Genomic DNA, 13,618 nt, shown 5'->3' on the forward strand with positions numbered 1-13,618 from the left:
AATTGGAATAGAAAAACTGTAAAAAGCCCTCTGAGAAAGCCCCCCTCTAACCTTTGATAGTAAGCTTTTCTGTAGTCTGCTGTTGATGTATTTTCGTTTGAACTGTGCACAACATGAAGAGACGGAACACTGGGCGGCTTGTCACAATGCCCCCCGACTGACATCACAATAGCGCTGCTGCCTAGAAAACAAGCTGCGCAGAAGAAGTTGTTCTTTGGGTGGGAGGGTGGGCTAGTGGAAGGAGGGGGCAATCTCTTTTTTTCCCGGGTGGTAGGGGGATGACAGGAGAAGGGAAGCGGGTGGTGAGAAAGGTACAGAGGGCAGGGTTTGGGGGCTGGGAAGGAAAGGGAAAAGATTAGGGTTTGGGGGATGATGAAAGGGCTTTCTACGGGTAAGGATGGCAAAGGGTGGCAGTGACGGAAAGTCAGGCAACCTGTCCTGTCCGTCTTTTTGTATCGTGAATTGGAAAGACTGCAAGGGGGAGGGGGAGTTGGCTTGCGCCTAAAGGAGGGAGTTATTCAGATTCATTGCAGTGGGCGGGCGGCTGCACAAACGCACCATTCTTCTTGTTTTGGCTCTGCAAAGCCACCTTTTCAAGGGTTGGCTTGGGGTGACAAAATGTCTTGTGTAGGCGTGGTTTGTCTCCCTCTCGCTCTCTCTCCTAAGATGTGTCCGGCATAGGCCCAGGGTGCCACTCGAGGCCCAAACCAATTCTGGTTATCGCTTCTCGGCCTTTTGGCTAAGATCAAGTGTAGTATCTGTTCTTATCAGTTTAATATCTGATACGTCCCCTATCTGGGGACCATATATTAAATGGATTTTTAGAACAGGGAGATGGAAAAAGAGCTTGCTCTGTCCACTCCACGCATTGACCTGGTATTGTCAGTACCTCCAGGAACGGTGCACCCCTTCTTAACCCAGTTTCCAAAAGCAGAACTCAATTCACCTGATTCATATTAGCCCGATTTAATGAAGTGGAAGAAAGCATACGTCTTCATATGCACCTCAATTTGGCCCATTCACTTTTCACACTTCCTCCTTTTGTTTTTTATCTTTCACACTTTTGACTTTCTTTATTCATCCAAATAGCAAACTCATCACCACTCAACCTGACCAACTCGGCTATGTCCCGTGCTGCAGTTCTCTTGTCTTATCTAGATCATTTGCAATTGAATGAATAGATCCCTTTTGGACAAAGTGGATTCACCTGCTGCTGCAGTGGACCACAGGTGTGATAACATCTAGAATTGGCATCTGGTGCGATCTCTCCGCTTCCACTCCAAAGAAAGTTACCTGTTATTCCTATCATGCATTGGTTTTTGGGGTTTTCTTTGAGTAATAGTGATCTCTTTAGTAGTCTGTTGGCGCCCTCTCCTGGAGGAATAGTTTGCTTGCTCTTGGACATTCTAAAAAGAGAGGTCATGATAGACATTGAGCTTCTGAGCTCAATTGGGGAAAGTCATGGGTGATGAATGTTTGCAACCTACTGCGAAGCCTCATACCGCAATATAAGGAACGTCAAATACTAAGAAAGGGCGGCCTATGAAAGAATTACTACTTTCAATAAGTACACTTAAACGGCTAATTGGAATAGAAAAACTGTAAAAAGCCCTCTGAGAAAGCCCCCCTCTAACCTTGATAGTAAGCTTTTCTGTAGTCTGCCTGTTGATGTATTTTCCGTTTGAACTGTGCACAACATGAAGAGACGGAACACTGGCGGCTGTGTCACAATGCCCCCCGATGACATCACAATAGCGCTGCTGCCTAGAAAACAAGCTGCGCAGAAGAAGTTGTTCTTTGGGTGGGAGGGTGGGCTAGTGGAAGGAGGGGGCAATCTCTTTTTTTCCCGGGTGGTAGGGGGATGACAGGAGAAGGGAAGCGGGTGGTGAGAAAGGTACAGAGGGCAGGGTTTGGGGGCTGGGAAGGAAAGGGAAAAGATTAGGGTTTGGGGATGATGAAAGGGCTTTCTACGGGTAAGGATGGCAAAGGGTGGCAGTGACGGAAAGTCAGGCAACCTGTCCTGTCCGTCTTTTTGTATCGTGAATTGGAAAGACTGCAAGGGGGAGGGGAGTTGCTTGCGCCCTAAAGGAGGAGTTATTCAGATTCATTGCAGTGGGCGGCGGCTGCAAAACGCACCATTCTTCTTGTTTTGGCTCTGCAAAGCAGCCTTTTCAAGGGTTGGCTTGGGTGACAAAATGTCTTGTGTAGGCGTGGGTTTGTCTCCCTCTCGCTCTCTCTCCCTAAGATGTGTCCGGCATAGGCCAGGGTGCCACTCGAGGCCCAAACCAATTCTGGTTATCGCTTCTCGGCCTTTTGGCTAAGATCAAGTGTAGTATCTGTTCTTATCAGTTTAATATCTGATACGTCCCCTATCTGGGGACCATATATTAAATGGATTTTTAGAACAGGGAGATGGAAAAAGAGCTTGCTCTGTCCACTCCACGCATTGACCTGGTATTGCAGTACCTCCAGGAACGGTGCACCCCTTCTTAACCCAGTTTCCAAAAGCAGAACTCAATTCACCTGATTCATATTAGCCCGATTTAATGAATTGGAAGAAAGCATACGTCTTCATATGCACCTCAATTTGGCCCATTCACTTTTCACACTTCCTCCTTTTGTTTTTTATCTTTCACACTTTTGACTTTCTTTATTCATCCAAATAGCAAACTCATCACCACTCAACCTGACCAACTCGGCTATGTCCCCGTGCTGCAGTTCTCTGTCTTATCTAGATCATTTGCAATTGAATGGAATAGATCCCTTTTGGACAAAGTGGATTCACCTGCTGCTGCAGTGACCACAGGTGTGATAACATCTAGAATTGGCATCTGGTGCGATCTCTCCGCTTCCACTCCAAAGAAAGTTACCTGTTTATTCCTATCATGCATTGGTTTTTGGGGTTTTCTTTGAGTAATGATGATCTCTTTAGTAGTCTGTTGGCGCCCTCTCCTGGAGGAATAGTTTGCTTGCTCTTGGACATTCTAAAAGAGAGGTCATGATAGACATTGAGCTTCTGAGCTCAATTGGGGAAAGTCATGGGTGATGAATGTTTGCAACCTACTGCGAAGCCTCATACCGCAATATAAGGAACGTCAAATACTAAGAAAGGGCGGCCTATGAAAGAATTACTACTTTCAATAAGTACACTTAAACGGCTAATTGGGAATAGAAAAACTGTAAAAAGCCCTCTGAGAAAGCCCCCCTCTAACCTTTGATAGTAAGCTTTTCTGTAGTCTGCCTGTTGATGTATTTTCCGTTTGAACTGTGCACAACATGAAGAGACGGAACACTGGCGGCTTGTCACAATGCCCCCCGATGACATCACAATAGCGCTGCTGCCTAGAAAACAAGCTGCGCAGAAGAAGTTGTTCTTTGGGTGGGAGGGTGGGCTAGTGGAAGGAGGGGGCAATCTCTTTTTTTCCCGGGTGGTAGGGGGATGACAGGAGAAGGGAAGCGGGTGGTGAGAAAGGTACAGAGGGCAGGGTTTGGGGGCTGGGAAGGAAAGGGAAAAGATTAGGGTTTGGGGATGATGAAAGGGCTTTCTACGGGTAAGGATGGCAAAGGGTGGCAGTGACGGAAAGTCAGGCAACCTGTCCTGTCCGTCTTTTTGTATCGTGAATTGGAAAGACTGCAAGGGGGAGGGGAGTTGCTTGCGCCCTAAAGGAGGAGTTATTCAGATTCATTGCAGTGGGCGGCGGCTGCAAAACGCACCATTCTTCTTGTTTTGGCTCTGCAAAGCAGCCTTTTCAAGGGTTGGCTTGGGTGACAAAATGTCTTGTGTAGGCGTGGGTTTGTCTCCCTCTCGCTCTCTCTCCCTAAGATGTGTCCGGCATAGGCCAGGGTGCCACTCGAGGCCCAAACCAATTCTGGTTATCGCTTCTCGGCCTTTTGGCTAAGATCAAGTGTAGTATCTGTTCTTATCAGTTTAATATCTGATACGTCCCCTATCTGGGGACCATATATTAAATGGATTTTTAGAACAGGGAGATGGAAAAAGAGCTTGCTCTGTCCACTCCACGCATTGACCTGGTATTGCAGTACCTCCAGGAACGGTGCACCCCTTCTTAACCCAGTTTCCAAAAGCAGAACTCAATTCACCTGATTCATATTAGCCCGATTTAATGAATTGGAAGAAAGCATACGTCTTCATATGCACCTCAATTTGGCCCATTCACTTTTCACACTTCCTCCTTTTGTTTTTTATCTTTCACACTTTTGACTTTCTTTATTCATCCAAATAGCAAACTCATCACCACTCAACCTGACCAACTCGGCTATGTCCCCGTGCTGCAGTTCTCTGTCTTATCTAGATCATTTGCAATTGAATGGAATAGATCCCTTTTGGACAAAGTGGATTCACCTGCTGCTGCAGTGACCACAGGTGTGATAACATCTAGAATTGGCATCTGGTGCGATCTCTCCGCTTCCACTCCAAAGAAAGTTACCTGTTTATTCCTATCATGCATTGGTTTTTGGGGTTTTCTTTGAGTAATGATGATCTCTTTAGTAGTCTGTTGGCGCCCTCTCCTGGAGGAATAGTTTGCTTGCTCTTGGACATTCTAAAAGAGAGGTCATGATAGACATTGAGCTTCTGAGCTCAATTGGGGAAAGTCATGGGTGATGAATGTTTGCAACCTACTGCGAAGCCTCATACCGCAATATAAGGAACGTCAAATACTAAGAAAGGGCGGCCTATGAAAGAATTACTACTTTCAATAAGTACACTTAAACGGCTAATTGGGAATAGAAAAACTGTAAAAAGCCCTCTGAGAAAGCCCCCCTCTAACCTTTGATAGTAAGCTTTTCTGTAGTCTGCCTGTTGATGTATTTTCCGTTTGAACTGTGCACAACATGAAGAGACGGAACACTGGCGGCTTGTCACAATGCCCCCCGATGACATCACAATAGCGCTGCTGCCTAGAAAACAAGCTGCGCAGAAGAAGTTGTTCTTTGGGTGGGAGGGTGGGCTAGTGGAAGGAGGGGGCAATCTCTTTTTTTCCCGGGTGGTAGGGGGATGACAGGAGAAGGGAAGCGGGTGGTGAGAAAGGTACAGAGGGCAGGGTTTGGGGGCTGGGAAGGAAAGGGAAAAGATTAGGGTTTGGGGATGATGAAAGGGCTTTCTACGGGTAAGGATGGCAAAGGGTGGCAGTGACGGAAAGTCAGGCAACCTGTCCTGTCCGTCTTTTTGTATCGTGAATTGGAAAGACTGCAAGGGGGAGGGGAGTTGCTTGCGCCCTAAAGGAGGAGTTATTCAGATTCATTGCAGTGGGCGGCGGCTGCAAAACGCACCATTCTTCTTGTTTTGGCTCTGCAAAGCAGCCTTTTCAAGGGTTGGCTTGGGTGACAAAATGTCTTGTGTAGGCGTGGGTTTGTCTCCCTCTCGCTCTCTCTCCCTAAGATGTGTCCGGCATAGGCCAGGGTGCCACTCGAGGCCCAAACCAATTCTGGTTATCGCTTCTCGGCCTTTTGGCTAAGATCAAGTGTAGTATCTGTTCTTATCAGTTTAATATCTGATACGTCCCCTATCTGGGGACCATATATTAAATGGATTTTTAGAACAGGGAGATGGAAAAAGAGCTTGCTCTGTCCACTCCACGCATTGACCTGGTATTGCAGTACCTCCAGGAACGGTGCACCCCTTCTTAACCCAGTTTCCAAAAGCAGAACTCAATTCACCTGATTCATATTAGCCCGATTTAATGAATTGGAAGAAAGCATACGTCTTCATATGCACCTCAATTTGGCCCATTCACTTTTCACACTTCCTCCTTTTGTTTTTTATCTTTCACACTTTTGACTTTCTTTATTCATCCAAATAGCAAACTCATCACCACTCAACCTGACCAACTCGGCTATGTCCCCGTGCTGCAGTTCTCTGTCTTATCTAGATCATTTGCAATTGAATGGAATAGATCCCTTTTGGACAAAGTGGATTCACCTGCTGCTGCAGTGACCACAGGTGTGATAACATCTAGAATTGGCATCTGGTGCGATCTCTCCGCTTCCACTCCAAAGAAAGTTACCTGTTTATTCCTATCATGCATTGGTTTTTGGGGTTTTCTTTGAGTAATGATGATCTCTTTAGTAGTCTGTTGGCGCCCTCTCCTGGAGGAATAGTTTGCTTGCTCTTGGACATTCTAAAAGAGAGGTCATGATAGACATTGAGCTTCTGAGCTCAATTGGGGAAAGTCATGGGTGATGAATGTTTGCAACCTACTGCGAAGCCTCATACCGCAATATAAGGAACGTCAAATACTAAGAAAGGGCGGCCTATGAAAGAATTACTACTTTCAATAAGTACACTTAAACGGCTAATTGGGAATAGAAAAACTGTAAAAAGCCCTCTGAGAAAGCCCCCCTCTAACCTTTGATAGTAAGCTTTTCTGTAGTCTGCCTGTTGATGTATTTTCCGTTTGAACTGTGCACAACATGAAGAGACGGAACACTGGCGGCTTGTCACAATGCCCCCCGATGACATCACAATAGCGCTGCTGCCTAGAAAACAAGCTGCGCAGAAGAAGTTGTTCTTTGGGTGGGAGGGTGGGCTAGTGGAAGGAGGGGGCAATCTCTTTTTTTCCCGGGTGGTAGGGGGATGACAGGAGAAGGGAAGCGGGTGGTGAGAAAGGTACAGAGGGCAGGGTTTGGGGGCTGGGAAGGAAAGGGAAAAGATTAGGGTTTGGGGATGATGAAAGGGCTTTCTACGGGTAAGGATGGCAAAGGGTGGCAGTGACGGAAAGTCAGGCAACCTGTCCTGTCCGTCTTTTTGTATCGTGAATTGGAAAGACTGCAAGGGGGAGGGGAGTTGCTTGCGCCCTAAAGGAGGAGTTATTCAGATTCATTGCAGTGGGCGGCGGCTGCAAAACGCACCATTCTTCTTGTTTTGGCTCTGCAAAGCAGCCTTTTCAAGGGTTGGCTTGGGTGACAAAATGTCTTGTGTAGGCGTGGGTTTGTCTCCCTCTCGCTCTCTCTCCCTAAGATGTGTCCGGCATAGGCCAGGGTGCCACTCGAGGCCCAAACCAATTCTGGTTATCGCTTCTCGGCCTTTTGGCTAAGATCAAGTGTAGTATCTGTTCTTATCAGTTTAATATCTGATACGTCCCCTATCTGGGGACCATATATTAAATGGATTTTTAGAACAGGGAGATGGAAAAAGAGCTTGCTCTGTCCACTCCACGCATTGACCTGGTATTGCAGTACCTCCAGGAACGGTGCACCCCTTCTTAACCCAGTTTCCAAAAGCAGAACTCAATTCACCTGATTCATATTAGCCCGATTTAATGAATTGGAAGAAAGCATACGTCTTCATATGCACCTCAATTTGGCCCATTCACTTTTCACACTTCCTCCTTTTGTTTTTTATCTTTCACACTTTTGACTTTCTTTATTCATCCAAATAGCAAACTCATCACCACTCAACCTGACCAACTCGGCTATGTCCCCGTGCTGCAGTTCTCTGTCTTATCTAGATCATTTGCAATTGAATGGAATAGATCCCTTTTGGACAAAGTGGATTCACCTGCTGCTGCAGTGACCACAGGTGTGATAACATCTAGAATTGGCATCTGGTGCGATCTCTCCGCTTCCACTCCAAAGAAAGTTACCTGTTTATTCCTATCATGCATTGGTTTTTGGGGTTTTCTTTGAGTAATGATGATCTCTTTAGTAGTCTGTTGGCGCCCTCTCCTGGAGGAATAGTTTGCTTGCTCTTGGACATTCTAAAAGAGAGGTCATGATAGACATTGAGCTTCTGAGCTCAATTGGGGAAAGTCATGGGTGATGAATGTTTGCAACCTACTGCGAAGCCTCATACCGCAATATAAGGAACGTCAAATACTAAGAAAGGGCGGCCTATGAAAGAATTACTACTTTCAATAAGTACACTTAAACGGCTAATTGGGAATAGAAAAACTGTAAAAAGCCCTCTGAGAAAGCCCCCCTCTAACCTTTGATAGTAAGCTTTTCTGTAGTCTGCCTGTTGATGTATTTTCCGTTTGAACTGTGCACAACATGAAGAGACGGAACACTGGCGGCTTGTCACAATGCCCCCCGATGACATCACAATAGCGCTGCTGCCTAGAAAACAAGCTGCGCAGAAGAAGTTGTTCTTTGGGTGGGAGGGTGGGCTAGTGGAAGGAGGGGGCAATCTCTTTTTTTCCCGGGTGGTAGGGGGATGACAGGAGAAGGGAAGCGGGTGGTGAGAAAGGTACAGAGGGCAGGGTTTGGGGGCTGGGAAGGAAAGGGAAAAGATTAGGGTTTGGGGATGATGAAAGGGCTTTCTACGGGTAAGGATGGCAAAGGGTGGCAGTGACGGAAAGTCAGGCAACCTGTCCTGTCCGTCTTTTTGTATCGTGAATTGGAAAGACTGCAAGGGGGAGGGGAGTTGCTTGCGCCCTAAAGGAGGAGTTATTCAGATTCATTGCAGTGGGCGGCGGCTGCAAAACGCACCATTCTTCTTGTTTTGGCTCTGCAAAGCAGCCTTTTCAAGGGTTGGCTTGGGTGACAAAATGTCTTGTGTAGGCGTGGGTTTGTCTCCCTCTCGCTCTCTCTCCCTAAGATGTGTCCGGCATAGGCCAGGGTGCCACTCGAGGCCCAAACCAATTCTGGTTATCGCTTCTCGGCCTTTTGGCTAAGATCAAGTGTAGTATCTGTGAGGCTCGGCAGATGCAATGCACACTGGAAGGTTGCGCTTGCTAGTACTCTTGATGTATAGTATATTCATCTAGAGGAAAACATGGCCCTACCAGGATCGAGGCTATTAGACTGAGTAAGTGTGGGGGCTATGGTGCAATGTGCCCCAGGACTGACGACCCTGGAGTGAGTCTGAGCTTGCTGGCTTGGGACCCCGGCGAGCCTTGGGCTCTGTAGCACACCGTACCTTGCCCTTTCATACTTTCTGAGCATATTGCTCTATCCCGGCCTTCTGGCTAGGAAGGGAAATTTTTATAATCATGGTTGGAGGTCCGTTCAGCTTTGGGCTGAGAAACCAACACCCGGTTGGAGGTCCGGGTCAGCTTCGGCTGAGAAACCAACACCCGGTTGGAGGTCTGGGTCAGCTTCGGCTGAGAAACCAACACCCGGTTGGAGGTCCGGGTCAGCTTCGGCTGAGAAACCAACACCCGGTTGGAGGTCCGGTTAGCCTTGGGCTGAGAAACCAACACCGGTTGACGGTCCGGGCAGTTTCGGCTGCGAAACCAACAACTAGTAGCTCTCTACTCCACTTGGGTAAGATGCCTGGGTGGACGCTGGGAGCAACGACAAGGCTCAACCAGGCTTCGGCTTGGGGGAGCACCGAAGATCCCTGACCCTTGCTGTGGCCTTCTGGCTCGGAGGGACGGGGTTGATTTTTGGGGACCCTCTCCTCACGGAGGGGTCCACACGAATCCTAGCCTTTGCACTGTTTTTGGTGTGACTTCGGTCATGCATTTTTTGCGGTGCTTTGGAAAGCTTCATTAAATCAAAAATCTGTTCTTATCAGTTTAATATCTGATACGTCCCCTATCTGGGGACCATATATTAAATGGATTTTTAGAACAGGGAGATGGAAAAAGAGCTTGCTCTGTCCACTCCACGCATTGACCTGGTATTGCAGTACCTCCAGGAACGGTGCACCCCTTCTTAACCCAGTTTCCAAAAGCAGAACTCAATTCACCTGATTCATATTAGCCCGATTTAATGAATTGGAAGAAAGCATACGTCTTCATATGCACCTCAATTTGGCCCATTCACTTTTCACACTTCCTCCTTTTGTTTTTTATCTTTCACACTTTTGACTTTCTTTATTCATCCAAATAGCAAACTCATCACCACTCAACCTGACCAACTCGGCTATGTCCCCGTGCTGCAGTTCTCTGTCTTATCTAGATCATTTGCAATTGAATGGAATAGATCCCTTTTGGACAAAGTGGATTCACCTGCTGCTGCAGTGACCACAGGTGTGATAACATCTAGAATTGGCATCTGGTGCGATCTCTCCGCTTCCACTCCAAAGAAAGTTACCTGTTTATTCCTATCATGCATTGGTTTTTGGGGTTTTCTTTGAGTAATGATGATCTCTTTAGTAGTCTGTTGGCGCCCTCTCCTGGAGGAATAGTTTGCTTGCTCTTGGACATTCTAAAAGAGAGGTCATGATAGACATTGAGCTTCTGAGCTCAATTGGGGAAAGTCATGGGTGATGAATGTTTGCAACCTACTGCGAAGCCTCATACCGCAATATAAGGAACGTCAAATACTAAGAAAGGGCGGCCTATGAAAGAATTACTACTTTCAATAAGTACACTTAAACGGCTAATTGGGAATAGAAAAACTGTAAAAAGCCCTCTGAGAAAGCCCCCCTCTAACCTTTGATAGTAAGCTTTTCTGTAGTCTGCCTGTTGATGTATTTTCCGTTTGAACTGTGCACAACATGAAGAGACGGAACACTGGCGGCTTGTCACAATGCCCCCCGATGACATCACAATAGCGCTGCTGCCTAGAAAACAAGCTGCGCAGAAGAAGTTGTTCTTTGGGTGGGAGGGTGGGCTAGTGGAAGGAGGGGGCAATCTCTTTTTTTCCCGGGTGGTAGGGGGATGACAGGAGAAGGGAAGCGGGTGGTGAGAAAGGTACAGAGGGCAGGGTTTGGGGGCTGGGAAGGAAAGGGAAAAGATTAGGGTTTGGGGATGATGAAAGGGCTTTCTACGGGTAAGGATGGCAAAGGGTGGCAGTGACGGAAAGTCAGGCAACCTGTCCTGTCCGTCTTTTTGTATCGTGAATTGGAAAGACTGCAAGGGGGAGGGGAGTTGCTTGCGCCCTAAAGGAGGAGTTATTCAGATTCATTGCAGTGGGCGGCGGCTGCAAAACGCACCATTCTTCTTGTTTTGGCTCTGCAAAGCAGCCTTTTCAAGGGTTGGCTTGGGTGACAAAATGTCTTGTGTAGGCGTGGGTTTGTCTCCCTCTCGCTCTCTCTCCCTAAGATGTGTCCGGCATAGGCCAGGGTGCCACTCGAGGCCCAAACCAATTCTGGTTATCGCTTCTCGGCCTTTTGGCTAAGATCAAGTGTAGTATCTGTTCTTATCAGAACAAACTGAGCTAGCTACACTTGACGAGATACGATCAGGGAGACGAGCTCCGAAGCCCAGCCGAGACCGGAAGAGGGAGATCGGACGGAAGAAGAGCTTGGCAGAAAGAAGCAAGAAGACGAAGGCTCGGAGAAGACTTGGGGAGACCAGAGGAACTTCGAGGAGGAACACAGCGGGAGAAGACACCCGGAGAAGAATCCAAGATCCAGCTCCGGGAACTCAAGCAGGAACCAGCCATGGCAAGCAAGCCAGAGAAGGCAGCCAAGAAGGCTCAGGACCCAGGGACCTCCAGGAAGGCTCATCCAGAGGCTTCTTCGGCCCAAGAGGCCCCTACCTCCGACGCCAGCCAGCCGGAGGGAGCCCGGACGCCGCCTGAAAAGGCTCCAACCCTGGAGCCTTGGATGCGGCAGACGGTCGCCCTGAAGCTAAAGGCGGTGGATGGTAGGTTGCCGGACATGTCCAGCGACGTGTTCTGCAAGAAGATGATTCTGGATCAGGGCTTCTCCAGGGCGGAAACCCTGAGTGTCCAGACCTTCATGACTGGCATTTTTCTGGTAACCTTTGCCACGGTGAATGCCTGCAGGAGATACTGGGAGGCGATGAACGCAGCGATGCCGGACTCCCCTTTTCATTCTTTTTTAGGATCCTGTCCTATACAGAGGGATGAGAAGAGGATCACGGTCTCCATGCGGAACCCGCACACCCCAGGAAGAGACATCTCCACGTTCCTGGGACGTCTCTGCACAGTGGTGAGGGAGCCATCCCACATCCTTAACGGCAACGGATTCTGGACGGGTAAGTGGTCAGTAACCGTTCGACTCTACAGGGAACCAGCATCCGAGGATGGTCTCCAGCACCTGCCCCCGACATTCTCTCTGGGAAACTCCTTTGGTCTCATCTACTACCCGGACATGCCACACAACTGCAGGAAATGTGGCGGGAAAGGGCATTCGATGAAGACCTGCAAGGAGGACGCCTGCAGGGTTTGCCGGGTGACGGGACACAGCTCCAAGGACTGCCCAAAGAAGAAGACTTGCAACCTATGTGGACAGGCGGACCACCTTTACAAGGACTGCCCACAGCGGGAGAAATCCTGGGCAAGGGTTGCCGCGGTGACCCAGTATCGGGTAGTCACAGCTTCGTCGACCAAGGCAGCTACGACCAAGGCCACAGAGGCCAAGGACAAGGCGGCCAAGAACCCGGCGACCGTGGCTCCAGCCGATGCCCCAGCAGCCACGGAGTCCAGGAAAAAGGGTAAGAAAACTGTTGCCCCCTCCCTGGTCCCCCCCCCTGTCACCCCTGTCCAAACCCCTCCCCCCCCGGCCAACCCTACTGAGGATTCCACTACCTCCACCTCATTTCCCTACTCCTCAGTTGGTCTCCTCACCCCCCCCCCAAAGCCCACTCTCCCTCCCCAGACCATGAGAGCAGAGGACCTCAGCACTCTTGCACTTTTCACCGAGGAGGATTTTCCAGCTCTTGTCTCCTCAGGTACAGGCCAAAGGAAAAGGAAGGTGGAAGATAGTCCTGTCGCAGAACCTTCCAAGCTGTTCATTGTGGATCCCAATCCACCCCAGGAAGAGGAGGATGGCCTCCTCCCAGAACCGGACGTGTTGGAGCAGATGGTGGAGTCCCTTGTGGCCGAAGAAGAAATGGAGGAGTCGGAAGCCACTGAGGCACCATCCCTGCTCGATCAGCTAGAAGAAGAGGGTCTGCTGGAGATACCCTTACCAGCAGGTGCCAAAGAGGAAGAACCGCCAGACCGGAGTGGTAACTAAGGCACACCGCCTGCGCTAACTTTCTCTTTCCTCCAATGACTGCTAACATTAACATCTTTTCCATTAATGTTAGGAGCATCAGAGACAAGTTCCGACGTCAGACAATTTTTGCGTTCCTTAACACTCAGTCTAGTGATGTATTTTTCCTGCAGGAATGCTCCCTTCCCTCCTCTAGGTCCTTCAACCATCTGGCCAGGGAGTGGACCCATGGCCCATCCTACTGGTCCGGCGGAGGCGACTGTAGGTCCGCGGGGGTCGCCGTGCTGATCAGGGGAAGCGCCTTCACATTGGACTCTGTTCAGGAAATCGTCTGCGGCAGGTTACTGCTCGTGGATGGCACCTGGGCGGGAGAACCTGTCAGGTTCATCAATGTGTATGCTTCTCCTGTGAAGAGCGATCGACTGGAGCTCCTCCAAGCCCTGCGCCCTCAGCTCGCTACCGCCAGGACGGTAGTGATGGCCGGGGATTTCAACTGCCCGATTGAGGAGGATGGACGCAGTTCTGGAACGGCTGCCAAGTTGGACGTCACATCCAAACTGCTCATTGAGATGGTGACCGAAGCCTCTCTTGTGGACGTTGTTGGCTCCATCGGACACGGATCCGTGAACTATTCATGGTGCCGATCCGATGGCTCGCTGCGTTCCAGGATTGACTTTGTGTTTACCTCTCAGGCGGTTGGGCGGAGTGGGCACTCGATGGTCCCCTGCTTCTTCTCTGACCACAGAGCCATTCACTTTCAAGGTGTGCTGGGCCATGGCTTCCCCATTGGCCCGGGCTCCTGGA

General features: G+C 49.1%; 6 non-coding genes and 2 pseudogenes across 6 annotated transcripts; all 8 read left to right on the forward strand.

The window, feature by feature from the left end:
• Positions 1–719: 719 nt before the first annotated feature.
• Positions 720–911, forward strand: LOC142268298 (U2 spliceosomal RNA). The gene has a single exon (XR_012734044.1). It is a non-coding gene; the product is annotated as a U2 spliceosomal RNA (small nuclear RNA).
• A 1,386-nt stretch (positions 912–2,297) lies between these two features.
• LOC142268346 (U2 spliceosomal RNA) lies at positions 2,298–2,488 on the forward strand. The gene has a single exon (XR_012734075.1). It is a non-coding gene; the product is annotated as a U2 spliceosomal RNA (small nuclear RNA).
• A 1,387-nt stretch (positions 2,489–3,875) lies between these two features.
• On the forward strand, positions 3,876–4,066 carry LOC142268347 (U2 spliceosomal RNA). The gene has a single exon (XR_012734076.1). It is a non-coding gene; the product is annotated as a U2 spliceosomal RNA (small nuclear RNA).
• A 1,387-nt stretch (positions 4,067–5,453) lies between these two features.
• LOC142268348 (U2 spliceosomal RNA) lies at positions 5,454–5,644 on the forward strand. Its single transcript, XR_012734077.1, has one exon. It is a non-coding gene; the product is annotated as a U2 spliceosomal RNA (small nuclear RNA).
• Positions 5,645–7,031: 1,387 nt separating this feature from the next.
• Positions 7,032–7,222, forward strand: LOC142268349 (U2 spliceosomal RNA). The gene has a single exon (XR_012734078.1). It is a non-coding gene; the product is annotated as a U2 spliceosomal RNA (small nuclear RNA).
• A 1,387-nt stretch (positions 7,223–8,609) lies between these two features.
• Positions 8,610–8,736, forward strand: LOC142268318 (U2 spliceosomal RNA; annotated as a pseudogene).
• Positions 8,737–9,424: 688 nt separating this feature from the next.
• On the forward strand, positions 9,425–9,617 carry LOC142268302 (U2 spliceosomal RNA). Its single transcript, XR_012734045.1, has one exon. It is a non-coding gene; the product is annotated as a U2 spliceosomal RNA (small nuclear RNA).
• A 1,387-nt stretch (positions 9,618–11,004) lies between these two features.
• Positions 11,005–11,094, forward strand: LOC142268316 (U2 spliceosomal RNA; annotated as a pseudogene).
• The last annotated feature ends 2,524 nt before the right edge of the window (positions 11,095–13,618 follow it).

This window comes from Anomaloglossus baeobatrachus, unplaced genomic scaffold (assembly GCF_048569485.1).
Source record: "Anomaloglossus baeobatrachus isolate aAnoBae1 unplaced genomic scaffold, aAnoBae1.hap1 Scaffold_2998, whole genome shotgun sequence".
Classification (NCBI taxonomy): Eukaryota; Metazoa; Chordata; class Amphibia; order Anura; family Aromobatidae; genus Anomaloglossus; species Anomaloglossus baeobatrachus.